The 14,892-nt window shown below is 42.8% G+C and overlaps 1 pseudogene; it reads left to right on the top strand.

Annotated features, from left to right (window-relative positions):
- Positions 1 to 14,192: 14,192 nt before the first annotated feature.
- On the top strand, positions 14,193 to 14,291 carry LOC146866528 (small nucleolar RNA SNORA17; annotated as a pseudogene).
- Positions 14,292 to 14,892: the final 601 nt, after the last annotated feature.

Raw genomic sequence — 14,892 nt, forward strand, 5'->3', positions numbered from 1 at the left:
CATTTCTTCCTCTTTCTGCACTTCTCTTGTCTCTTTCTGAAATTAGACAGGGTAGGCAATTCACCAGTCAGGTGTAAAGGGATAAGTGTCATCCCTTTAGGTTTCTTCTATCAACCTCCTAGAACCCCTCAGTTTCCCTTAGGGCAGGGTTTATTCGTGGGGCCACCACGGTACAGCTATGCTGTTCCGATTAACAACTATTTTGAGCCCTTCAATGGCCTGGAAGATATCGACTGACTGACTCGTATTTCCCAGCAGTCAGAACCGGGTGGTGGGCTAGCTTTGGGACAAGAAGAGGGGCCCTCAGAACAGGCAGACAGCTCAGATTGCAGCGACGAATCGGAAAGAGTACCCTACATGCAGTTGAAATCTGACCCAATACCTAGTGTTGTTGACCCAGTATTTCTCGATCAGCGACCAGAACCATGTGTGCATCGTATTAGCCCACGGGAGATAGATTTCTCAACCAGATCATCCCCTCAGGTGTGTTGCCAACTAGTCCTTTGTCTATCCCCGCAGACTCCATCTGGAGGATTACCTCATGGAATATCGTGGGGCTGCGCTCTAAAATCCAAGATCCCGCCTGGTGCGAGGTCATAGCAAATGTTGATATATTGGGACTGCAGGAAACATGGACCTTGGATCCAACACACATTAATGGTTTCAAGACTTTTAACAGCCAAGCGATAAAGGGTTTAGGAGGCAGACCTAAGGGAGGACTCTGTACATATATTTCGAATAGCTTGGTAATTGAAAATACAGCCTTTTGTGCGGGGAATTGCTATTATCATATATTAGAATTTTCTCTGAGTACAACCCACCGCATAGTTTTGGCTAACTTTTATAACAATGTGCACCTGAGGAAACTAGTACCGTGGTTGGGAATTTAACTGGGACTTTGTTAGGTATCTGTAATGCGGATACTTCAGACTGTATGATAATTCTGATGGGGGATTTTAACCGCGCAATGTTTAATTCTGTTGATATAAGAATATGTGGACTTGAGAATGATGTTGGGGTGCGTGATACACACTTTTGCCACACGGCGGTGGGTGATTTGTTTAATGAGCACTTGTAAACTAATGATTTGGAATCTGTGAATGATTTATTACCCCCCCCTGTACCCATGCCATGCACTTTTAATGGAAGATGACTAGCGTTCACAATCGACTTTATGCTAGTCTCATGTTCATTTGCACCTAAGGTGTCTTCTTTCAAGGTTGGGGACAACCCATTGAGTGACCCCTTTCCACTTTGTTTGGAGGTTGAATTCCCTCCACTCAAAACCAAAAAGGTCAAACAAAATGATCCAATAACAGGCAACCTTGAATTGAGCAGAATTAATGGATACTCCTTACAATAGTCTAAAGTGGACCCCAATGTGGTGATTACGAAACTAATTAAGAATTGTAAACTGGCCTTTGACATCTGTTTGAACGAGACATCCTCCTGTGACAGCATTGTACACTCTTTTTTAGTTATATGTAACGAGGTTAGGAGCTTATTATCTGTGAAACACCATAACAAACATATAGAAGAAGGATGGTTTGATAAAAAATGTACACAAGCGCATACTAACCTGAAACACAAGTTACACAGGCTATCTAGATCCCCCAACAGGGTGAGACAGGCTAGAGCAGAGTACAAGCGGGCCATCGCAGACAGAAAAGGTATTTTGAGACAGGAAGCATGGGAAACCCTCCATACAGCGGCTCTACAGAAAGACAGTGTGGGATTCTGGAGAGCAGTAAGGGCCCCCTTTCTATCAGATGGCGATGGTCCCACAATTGTGATCGCAATTTCGGAAGAGGCATGGGTTAACAACTTCACCAAGGTTTATAACGGGCAAGGAAATTCTGACCCACAACTGCTCTCTACCCTCTCAGCTCAGCCTGATAGGGTAGAGATGCAAGTTACACTGGATGAAGTGTATAGAGCGCTCTCCCACAGCCTGGGGGCAAGGCCACAGGACCAGACGGAGTGCCGGTTGATTTATTTAAATCCAATATCTCCTTGTGGGGCCCTATAATAACACAAGTCTTAAACGCTAGTTATTGAACATCAATACCAAAGACTTGGCCTGGGTGGCATCAATAATTATCCCAATAATGACCCGGGGTGCTACAGGCCGATTTCTCTGCTCTACTCAATGGTAAAAGTGGTGAGTCGTATTGTCCTGGAGCGTTTAAAAGACTGGGGGGAAGACAATCAGGTACTGTCCGACTTGCAGTATGGCTTTCTAGAAGGGCTAGGCACCACAGAACAAAGCCTAAACCTGCCTATTCCGATTGGCAAATATACTAGAGCAAAAAAGGGCTGTCTGCACATGGTCTTTGCGGACCTCACCGCAGCCTTCAATTCCGTAAGGCATGGGAGACTGTGGGAGGTTCTCGGAGCTGTGGGGGTGGACCCAAACATAATAGCTTTCCTGCAGCGTCTGTACAATGGAGCCTCTGCCAGTGTTCGTTTTGGCCTAGGCGGGGAGCGTACTGATTCATTCCACATCAGGAGAGGGGTCAGGCAGGGTTGCGTCCTAGCCCCCTTCCTTTTTATCCTGTACATAAATGGCTTTGGCGAAGCACTGATTAGGCAGGGACAAGATTTCCCACAAGCGAGAGGGCGACATATTCCAGCCCTTCTTTACGCAGACGAGGTTTTAATGGCGCGGACACAAAATGTTGCAGAGGGTCCTAGACAGTTTGAATGACTTCATGGAAGATATAGGCCTCAACACAGTCACCGGGCAGGGTTTTATTGGATAATCTAAACCACCCAATCCGTCATGCCATCTTGAATTCCTTGAAAAGTTAAGAGTTCAATCCTGTTTTCCGCATAAGAAATGCAAGGCTTTTTTTCTCAGGGTAGACCAGTGCTCGACCTCTCCTAATGGCAGTGGGGGCACATTAGCCAACACTACGGAATACGGTGTAGCTTCTGGAGGAAGATACAATTTTGCTGAACCCTGTGAACTACCTTGGACGGGCAATTGGGTACCCAGCCTGGCTCGATTATGAGCCCCTTCACCCAGTGATGGACCCTTCCTACCAACTGTCACCCACTCAGAATCAGATGTACTGTTGTCATACCCCTGGGATCTACCCCGCCCAGGGCGGGGAACCTCCTGTCGTGTTACCTTCACGGGTGCTGCGTCTGTGCCCCGGGGTATAGGTTGTACAGGGTTGCCTGATGTAACTTGGCGGGTCAACTCTTGTTGGGATGATGGATCACTGAGTAAAGTGTTACCCTGAGGGTGTTTATCCCGTGATCACCTCTATTATTAATAGAAGGGGCTATAGACTACCTGAAAGACCATCAGCTCTCAGTACTGGAAAGCAATTAATATGTCTTTCCATACTAACCAGCCTCCCCTCTATGTTAGCTAGCAAGGTATATAGAGGCTTTAAGAGGGCTGAGAATGTTTCCTCCAGCTTTCCCCAGAACACCCCTTGATCGTAGGCTATGGATCTGCTAATTGCTACACTAGCAATAGGGGAAAGAGCATGCTCCTGCTTTGACTCACTCACACCAGCCGTGGCTTCGCGACCACAAGTTTTTTGCCTATTGGGACCCTGCCCCTTTCTCTTGTTCACAGGAGGAGTGACTCCCCTCGCTTGACTATTTCCTTTTTTGACCCCTGGGAATGGCAATCGGTCTAATTGAATCAGCATGAGACACCTGGGCCTCAAGGGAGTTAGAATTTTCACTATCAATTTCTAGGGAATGGGGCAGAGTAGTTACTTCAGGGTTGGATGCGTGGGTGATGTTAGTTTCCTGTGTAAGCGGTAATGAGTGAGTTGGGGCTGCTAATGGCTCAAGCGAGAGTCTGCATTCAGTTAGGACAATTTCATGCATTAAAGCAGACTCAGCCCTTGTCAAAAATGCATCCAGCGTTCCCACAACCCCCTTCCCTGCTAACAATTTACGTTTACTCATGACGTGGCCAGAAACTAACAAAATAGATTAGAGACTATTCCCTAAACACACATAGACCAAATAACAGTGAATTACAAGTGTACTCAGGGCGACAGAATAAATGTCAATAACCTGGCCCGAGACGGGCTCCTTCGGTCTCTAACGGGTCTCAGACGGGCCCGTCTTGGCCCCGGTCTGCATCCTGTGTGCGCCCCGCACCGTGGGGAACCTCGGGTGTTTTTAATGGCGCTCCTGCGCCCGTCGGATCTCGTGGCTCCACCTCTTGGACCGGGACCGGCAAGGGATGAAGGACAAAGTGCAATCTGCAGATCGAGTCTGTAAAGCAAAGGCTCCTGCCCCGCAGGACACATTGGGCGTTTTTTATGGCACTCTTACACCCGGCGGATCTCGTGGCTCCTCCTCTTGGGCCAGGACCGGCAAGGGATGAAGTACGAAGGTCAATGTGCAGATCGAGTCTGTAAAACAAAGGATACCACCCCGCAGGACACCTCGGGCATTTTTTATGGTGCTCCTGCGCCTGTCAGATCTCGAGGCTCCTCCTGTTGGATCCGGGACCAGTAAGGGATGAAGGACAAAGTGCAATGTGCAGATTGAGTGGCTTGAACAATTTGACCAGATCCAAGTCAGCGGTGTTTGGAGGAAGTCCTCGGATGTAAAGGTTTGTTTTGCTTAACTGGTCCCACTCACACAGTAATGCATGCACTCCTAGAATCACACAGACACTCACACATCGACACACAGACCCACTCAGGCATGCATGCACCCACTAACAAAACCACTCACAAACTCATGTACCCACTCATACAATCACTCTCCCACTCAGGAATCCACTCACAAACGTATTCACCCACTCACAGACCCACTCAGGTACTCATGCACTCACAGACCCACTCAGAGACTCAGGCACCCACTCACAGACCTCTAAGACACTCACACCCCTACTCACAGATCCACTCAGACACTGACTCTCAGACTCAATTACATACCCAGGCATGCACTTAAAGATGCACTCAGACTCTCATCCAACCACTCAGAAAGTCACTCAGAGACTCACGCAGCCACTCACAGTCTCACTCAGAGGCTCACACACCCACTCACAGAATCACTCAGAGACTCACACACGTACTCAAAGACCTACTCAGAGACTCACACACCTACTCAAAGACCCACTCACTCAGAGACTCACACACCTACTAACAGAATCATTCAGAGAATCACACACATACTCAGAGACCCACTCAGAGACTCACATACATACTCAGAGACCCACTAAGAGACTCACACATATATTCAGAGAACCACTCGGAGACTTATGTACTCACCCACAGCTGCACTCAGGAAGTGATGCATCCACTGAGACACTCATGCACCCCCTTACAGACTCACTCAGACACTCATGCACCCACTCACAGACCCATTCAGAGCTATGCACTCACACACAGACCAGTCAGACATTCATGCACCCACTCAAAGACCTACTTACACACTTACGCATGCAGTCACAGACCTACTGAGAGATTCACACATCTACTTGCATACCCATTCAAACTCCTATGCACCCTCTCACAGTCCCACTCAGACTTATGCACACACTTGCATTCACACTTAGACACTCACAAAACTACTCACAAAGTAATTGTAACATGCATAGAGTGAAAATAAGAATTATACATCTTAAATGTTTTGTTGTGCAATGAATTTGTGCTTTTGCTTTGTGGATCCATGGCGGGGTCATGACTCCGGCAAATATTTTTAAAAAAGATTTAAAATGAATAATATTTACTGTTGGGTGATAGGGTGGGCCTGAGAAGAGCCTTTGTGTTCATTGTGACTATGTTACAGCTACACATAAGACTGTATGCAGAGTTTCAGATTGCTGTGTAACACCCTCTCGTCTTCATCTGTGAAGTGCACTCCATAACTTCTACAGATTCCATTTATGTCAAAAAGCAGGTTGTTGTTGTAGATATAGCCTATGTTATGGTCTCTGAGGAATGCAGAAACAGCTTTATTAACATATTTCCTGGCTTTGTCAATTTGTGGGCAGAATTGGTTTGACCATTTGAATTTCTCTCTTTGACATATGTTAGAGTACACCAGGAGAGACTGAGGGAAAAGTAGCATTAATTGAGCAAAGGTATCCTTCATTAAGAGTTCCAGTCCTACCCCAGACTGTGTGCCTAGGTCATTTCCACCACAGTGTACACTCATGAAGTGAGGGGCTTGGGAATCTACAATGTGTTTAACCACAGGCAGCAATTGGTGCCACGTTAACTCTCTCTAGCCAATCCATTTAATGTCCACACTAGGTAAACCCAAGTCCCTGTCAATGCCACTCTTTCTAGCACATTATCTGGCCCAGACGTCATAGCTGTAATGCACAATCCACACTCTAACCATTTTCAAAGAAGGAGCAGTAGCCATCAGAAAAAGGCTGCAGCTGAATGTGACAGCTGGTACAATGAAAGGCCTTTAAAATGGAGGAGTGGACCTGGTTTAAGAAAAGGACGTAGTTGATTGGGTACTGTAAATAATTTGATACCTAAAAATAGGTAGTGATTTAATCAGTCAAGTAAATGCATCTGTGATTGGCTGTGGATAAATCTTACACAAGTTGCACTATTCTGGATCTGGTTCCATTTTCAAGCAGTCAACCACACTTGCTACAGTTGAACTTGAAGTTAGTATGGTGCTGGCAGAAACTGCAGTGAACTTATGAACTACTGGTACAGCAAAGTGTTTCAAAAGAGGTTGCTTTAACAACTGTAATAAAGCAGTGTGGGGGAAGGGTTCCAAATACCCTGTACTTTGAAATAGGAACGTATAGTAGTTTAAAGATAGCATGTGTTGCAAAACAAGAATTTTCTAAATGCATACTGTTATCCTTCTGAAATGTAGTTGAAAAATCATAGTACTATCATAGTAAGTGCTTTAACGGAGTCCCATATAAAGGCGCAACCCAGTTGCGAAGTTAAATGGGGGGCATGCTGGGCTCCACAATGGAGTCACGTATCCACCCACAGATAATACTAGATTGGGCTTCTTATGAGGGGACTTATAAAGGGTTAAAAAAATGACCAATGAAAATTGGAGTAAGAAAACAAAAAAATGCAGGAAATGTTTTCATTTGCTAACTACATCAGTATCTGTGGGAAAAAGAGAGAGAACATTTGCCATTACTGATTCTTTCTTACAGAGTGGTAGTAATCATTTTCTATGATAGGAAATTTGAAGTGAAAGTGTGTTCATATTTGATAATCAAGAAAGCAAATTTACAGGTATGTCAATAATAGGGTTATTAATAATGTACATATATATATACATATAGTGAGTTATACGTGTTAGTTAAATATGTTAAAGATTGAATATTAGTTGCATATACTTTAACATACCTTAAAAGGGCAATGAAGTAATTTATTTGCAGTAAAGTGCTTATTGCAGTTGTCAACCATTTGAAAAGTAAATACTATATACGTCTAAACAGCCTGACATATAGGTGTTTGGATAATGAAACACTCACTAAGAAATATAGTTATGAACGGAGTCATATCGTTGGAATTAGGTGACTGAAAACATTCTTAGAGGTTAAGTGAATATTTTTGTCTCCTAAATATAGAATTGTTGCCTTATGCCCGATTGCTATATTTAATTTATTAGTCAGACTGTTGTTCAGTGTTATAGCTATAATTGGAGTTGTAAATTATACAGGAGCAGACATATTTTATGTCTGATCGTACAACAGAGAGAATAAATTATTCAAATATGTGTAAGGCATTCTACTCCACAACTACTGTCTGCATTTTATACTACTATGTTTACCTGTCACATCCATTCATTGATCTATGTACTCACTGAGATATCTACTCAGTCAGATATCTACTAAAGAACTGACACTACCAAGTCACTCACCCAGAGAAGTAGCCCTTTAAACATGTGTCAGGCCTGGTACACGGGAGTCTATGCATCTAGCTCTACTGCTAGATCTACTTGGCATGTAAAACCTCTTGACAAGCCTTAACCTGCTGTTGTACCACACATAACTCACACATGAGGTAGCCTGTAGCAAGGCCATTGAGTAGGCTCCTATGTGCATAAAAGCTAGACCATGTAGTTAGAAGTTTCATGGAGCTAAATGTACACTTACAAGCCCATATGCTCAGCTATACATCCAGTCTTTCACCCTGATTTGAATCTTATATGTACACATACAAAAGGGGACGGGCACTAATACACCCGCCAGACAGTGTCAAAAGCATCTAAACATTCACACACATGCACAGACACAACTCTTACATATCTAGCACTAATGGAGGCAGTGGCACAATCAGTTAAATAACTCAATAGTAACTAACACATCCAAAAGGCAATCCATGCTGCCCCCTACATATACATTTACAGAGCCATACTGTCACAAAGAGAGCCAGTGATGTCCCAACCAACTTACTTACATATGAAAACATACCCCTCATAGGAATGGAGACACTAATTTAGATATCTACTAAAGAACTGACACCGCCAAGTCACCCATCGAGAGAAGTAGCCCTTTAAAATTGTAACAGGCCTGGTACACTTGAAGGTATGCACCCAGTTCTACTGCTAGGCTGACTGGGCATTTACAACACTTTGAGAAACCTTAACCTGCTGTTCTACCACATGTAACTCACCCCTAAGGTAGCATGTAGTGAAGCCATAGGGTACACTCCTATGTGCATATAAGCTAACACATGTAGTGAGAGGTTTCTGCGAGGTACATGCACAATTACAAGCCTGTATGTTCAGTTATACATACAGTCTTTCACCCTGATGTGAATCTCATATAAGTACATAGAAAAGGGGGGAACCACTAATACACCCCCTCAAACAATTTCACAAGCATCTAAACATTCATTCACACACAACTCTTATATATCTAGCACTAATGGAAGTGGTGGCACACTCACTTAAATAAGCCAAAAGTAACTGACACACTCAAGAGGCAATCCATGCCAACCCTGAAATATACATTTACAGACACACACAGACACAAAGAGAACAGTGATGTACCAACAAACTTACTTACATATGGTAACACACTCTCAAATAGGGACTGAGACACTCATTCAGATATCTACTATTCAATTCAATTACTTTATTTTGCATTCAAAATGCATAAAAGTACATAAAATCATTACAATAAGTTAGAATAAAAGGCCAAATACATATAGCTTTTTCCATAGGATGATAACAATGTCTTGCGTAAAAAGGTAACATCTATATGAAATCCATTTGCATTACAATGATTTTACTAATCAGAAGTAGTTTACAACCTCGTAGGATAGTTACTATTCCTTGCAAGCTGAAACGTTGCTAAAAATATATCCTAGACTTCATAATCATTTTTTTTTTTAACTCTACAAGAAAAGATCCCAATGTGCTATTCTATGACAAGACGAAATTTAACTTTTTTGCCATACTTTAAGATCTTTATGTTGATGAGGGGTTGACTACACCACAAGCTTTTAAAGATGCATATAAAAACAAAGCTGTCACAAAACATACGTACGGTGTCTCTAATTGTCGTACAATGGAAAGTGTTGTGATATGGCTACGCAGTCTACATTTCTTAAAAAATGGAACAATTAACCTTTTCCTCTCCTTTACATAAAATTGGCAACAAAAAGTAATATGTACATTCGATTGCTTTGAGATGGTATTGCATGGACAGGGGTCCAATTGATTTAATGAAAACACATTTGCAGGATACCCCAACATTATCGGTTTATAGTTTAAATGAAATATTGTTAAAATGTTCCGATGACGGTAATTTAAACCAAAAAAACAAGATATGAAAATGATCCATGCAGTGGGAGGGGTATAGCATGATATGCAATTACTGATGCTTTTTCTTTATTTTTGTTCCATCTATCTTGTGCCCATTTCTCCAATGAAAAGTTCTTTTAATCTCACTTTAGGAAATGTTTCACAGTGAATAGGGTGATCATAAAGGTGCTCCAGCCCCAGAGACTCAAAAGACCGCTTAATGTAGAGGAACCATGGGATTTTAAAAGCATGATTCATATTCATGATATCCCGTAAGATACACTGGTTTGGTTGCACCGTCTTCCATTACCAAATAGACAACCATAGTGAGTGAAAACATTTTTGCAAGCATTTGAGACAGATAGCATTCTTTTAGCAAACCCATCCTCCATGTTTTGTAGGCTATCCACTTGGGCTATACCCCAGATTTCTGCACCATATGTTGCTACGGGTATTGTTTTTGCTAGATACAGTTTGACCATCTCCAGCATTGGTTTATTGCCTACATTTGAGGCAAATCTAAAAATTGCAGCTATACTTTTCTTTATATGTGTGGCCGTTGATGTTACCATCGTTTTCCAGCTTTATTTAGTGTAAAAACAGTGCCCAGGTTTGAGAGGCTATCTACCCGTTCAACCTCTCTGTCCTCCATCACGTAGTTAGCTTTCTTTGTTCTTCCTTCTCCAACAGACATGACGAAAGACTTTGTTTTATTAACGTGTAAATCCAAATTCCTAATAAAAAGTACATAGTTCGTAATGTACTTTTGTGGGGATAGGGGCGTTTTAGCCAAGAGAACTGCATCATCTGCGTACAAGAGAATGGGGAACGGGGTACAATCTGCATGAGGGATGTCTATAGACTTTTCCACTAGAGTCTCGTTTAGTTTATTAGTATAGAATGAGAACAGGAAGGGAGCAAGAACACAACCTTGCCTTACTCCGTTCGCGATGTTGAAAGGTTTGGTGCATTCTCCCTGCTTACCATAGTGAACCTGCGCAGTGGCCCCTAAATATAGTTGTCAAATACAAGAAATTATTACGGCATCCACCCCGATTACCTCCATAATATGACACAGCTTGTTGTGTATGACACAAACAAAAGCAGATGAGAGGTCCATAAAGGCCGTATGAAGGTTAACTTGTTTAATCTGAGAATATTTTGCTGCTAACAGGGCCAGATTCAGACATTGATCCACCGTGCTAATGCCCTGCCTAAACCCATATTGTACCTCTGCGAGAATCTCCTTTTCGGCAGCCCAGTCTTTCATTACGTTTAATAATAATCGGCCCATTATTTTTGCCTACCATCGATTTAAGCAATGGGTTGATAGTTTGCAGGAATAGAGCCACCCCCTTTCTTGAATATCAGTATAATTATGGATTGCTTCCACAATGGGAGAGGGCCTGTTATGCTACTGGCGTTAAAAACTGCTGTAAGCAAGGTGACCCAAAAGGGTTTGTTATTAAAAAATATATCAACTGGGACCCGATCTGGTTCTGCTGCCATTAAGGACGATGCTTGTGACAGACCGAGGTCTACCTTAACCATTTTGAAATCCAGTGGAGGGGTATCTCTAGGCAATTCGGGCAGCTCGGTAATAGTGCCTTTCTTACTTTTAGAAGATGTTTTGAAAATGATTGCCCCATGTATCCTCATCTAAGAATACATCCAGGGAAGGGCTCTCTCTCAACTTGCTGGAAGGGGATGTTGATCACTTCCCAGAAGGCTTTACTATCATTATTGTTAGAAGCTACCCTTAATTCTTCCCATGCCTCAGATCAGAACTGTTTTTTTCTCCCTTCTTTAGATGTTTTATATATTGCTCTCAGATTTTTGATTTGTGTCTTGTCCCTAGTTTTTACCTTTAAGTCACTTTGAAGATTAGCCAATGCTATTGAGCTGATTTTTAGCAAACCAACCGTTTTGATGTTGGTTTCGTGCACCTAAAGGGCAGGATGCTTGGGTTTTAATGCTTTCTAGAATTTTACTAAATGCTTTGGTTACTTGATATATAGCAAGTGGTTCTAAGCAAGCCAGAACCTCATTATAGTTGGTGGATATTAGATGAGTGAAAAGATGCCTTTCATCAATTTTGTTCCACCTTAATGAATATCCGTTTACTCTGGCTAAAACGGGTTTAGGGATTAAGGTGCTTTGTCTGGTTGTCAATTGATCTTTCCATAGGAGCATTGTTGAAATTATTTTGTGATCACTAAATTCCGTCACCTTGATATTTATCTCAGTGGAAGTGTATTCAAAATTATCAGAGGTTATTATGTAATGTATTGACGAGATCACCCCAGCTCTATAAAAAGTAGGAATCATTTGTGCATTCTTAGAAACTCTCTGGGTCCGAATTTCTAGCTGCCAGACCATTAATAAATGGTTTAAAGCATTTCCATATGTGGAATGAGTTAAATTATTTTTAACTCATCACCATGAACAATTTGCTGACACATACTGTGGTTGTCATTCATGCATCATGCAAAGTAGACTGGTTTTAATTGTAAAAAGATTATATCCTCCAGCGTAGTTTCGAGTTCATTTACCACCGCGGATGGATTGTCAAAATTGTTTTTAAAAAAATGTATTAGCATCTAGTTTACACTAGGATTGCAATTTATCAACACAATATGGAAATACGGTGATTTAGTAGAAAAACTCACCAATTTAAATTAGATTGCGTTAGCTATACATGTTAGTAAGCCCCCTTTTGCTCTCGCTTTGGTGAATGAGAGGGCTGGGGGTTGAAAACATTGATACCCATTTAAATAGATAGGGTCCACCTCCTATGTCTCTTGAAAACATAAGATTTGATGATTTTAAACTTCATTACCAATCCTTGTTGTGTTTTTTACTTTTATACCCATCTATATTCCAAGAGAGTAAGGTGTAATTCATATTTCTTGTTAGATCTGAGTTCCCTGTCAAATCATTAGGATTAGTGTGCAAAGTTGGAATTGAAGGGGGAAAAATATCATTGCTGATTCCTGTGATTTCAGTTTGATTTTCCAATAATAGAGTATTTAGACTAGTGACAGCCTTTTTGCGGACTTGGGGTTCCATGCTAACTTGAGGAAAAGGGATCTACTAAAGAACTGACACTACCAAGTCACCCATCCAGAAAAGTATCCCTTTGAACATTTGTCAGGCCTGGTACACTTGAGCCTAAGCATCTAGTTCTACAGATAGGCCGACATAGCCTTTAAAACCACTTGATGAGCCATAAGCTGATGTGCTCCCACATATAACTCACTCCTTAGGTAGCCTGCAGCTAGGCCATAGGGTACACTCCTATGTACATAAAAGCTAACACATGTATTTAGAAGTTTCAGTGAGCTAAGTGCACACTTACAGGCCCATGTGCTTAGGTATACACCCAATCTTTTACCCTGGTTTAAATCTCATATACGCACATACAAAAGGGGAGAGCCATACACCCCCTTGGACACTGTCAGAAGCATCTAAATATTCACTCACATGCACAGACACAGCTCTTATGTATGCAGCATTAATGGAGGCAGTGGCACACTCACTTAAATAATCCAATAGTGACTGACACACTCAAGAGGCAATCCAAGTTTTAAATGGCAGTTCCCTATGAAGCTTCTGATAAAAATTATACCTCACTTGTGTTGGTGCCCAAAGCCTTAAATTAATTTTAAAAAGCCTGCCTCTTGGACCTGCTTTGGTACCCCCTCAATCTCTACAAAGAAATGTGAGGAAAGTATGATTTGTTTTAGCTAAAAATGAGGTTTCTGGGGATTCTGGGTAGGAAATGTTGGAGGATCCACGCAAGCCACATCTCCCTGGCTTCCCCAGGTGTCTAGTTTTGAGAAATGTCAGGGTTTGGTATATTTCCCTACATGGCCTCCAAGCCCGAGACCAAAAACGCAAGTGCCCCCTTGCAAAACCAGGTCATTTTGTGATAGATAATTTTGATGTCTCCGCAGTACATTTTTGGGCCTTTCCCTGTTGCATGCACTTTGCCCACCTAGTCAATGGATATAGCATTTTTTTGGGGAGACTGGGGGGAACGCTGGGTGGTAGGAAATTTGTGCCGGCCCGCTGACCCCACTACTTTCTCACAAAGACAAATTTGATTTTATGTAGAAAAATTTAGGGTTTGCAGGGGATTCTGGGTAAGAAAACATTGGGGTATCCATGCACGCCACAGCTCCCTGGGTGTCTAGTTTTCAGAAATTTCTGTGTTTTGTAGGTCCCACTAGATGGCTGCTGTGCCCGGGACCAAGCCTGGGGCCCTATACTAAGAAAAGAATAGTCCCTGGTGACTACTGGGCTTTCCGAGCCCCCTGGGGGGCAGATCAATGGCTGTTGCCCAGTAGAAAGATTGTGTCCATTTTTGGAGAGGGTGGCATCAGCATGCCCATTCTGGGTAGCTACCACCCGTATACCAAGAAAAAAATAAAAAATAGTCCCTGGTGCCTAGTGGGCTTTCTGCCCCCCGAGGGGGCAGAATGGGTGATGTTCCATATATGCCCCTCAAGGTGGCAGAAAGACCATGCCCACTTTTTAGGTTGGTGGGGGCATCGACATGCCCATTCTGGGCAGTTCCCACCCCTACACAAACAGAAAAATTGTCCCTGATGCCTAGTAGGCTTTCTGCCTCATTGAGGGGGGAAAAAATACAAAAACAACAGTTGATGGACAGAATGCAGAACAATGTCATACATTCACCCCAGTACAAAGACCTGGGCCTAAATCCATCATTTTTTTTGCTCACCCTGCCATTCCAGTTTGAACCCAGCCATATGCCAATCAGTCTTGACCCTGTGCCTCATGGGAACAGTCCAGCCCGAACTGCCAAGCCAGGTCCTCCCTGGACTGGAAATAAGCATCCTAGGACCGGTTTCGGAGTTTCACCCCTCTTCAGCCAGGATAGCTTGATTCCAGTGTCATGAAGAGCACAGGACCCACGTCTGGGCATACCCGTCCCACTCAGGGTGACTAATGCAAAAACAACAGTTGATGGACAGAATGCAGAACAATGTCATACATTCACCCCAGTACAGAGATCTGGGCCTAAATCCATCGTTTTTTGCTCACCATGCCATTTCCAGCTTGAAGCACGGGACCCACGTCATCGAGGGGGGGAGGAAGAAAGACTGTGCCCATTTTTGGGGGGAGAGTGGGGGC

This window comes from Triturus cristatus, chromosome 2_1 (genome assembly GCF_964204655.1).
Source record: "Triturus cristatus chromosome 2_1, aTriCri1.1, whole genome shotgun sequence".
Lineage (NCBI taxonomy): Eukaryota > Metazoa > Chordata > Amphibia > Caudata > Salamandridae > Triturus > Triturus cristatus.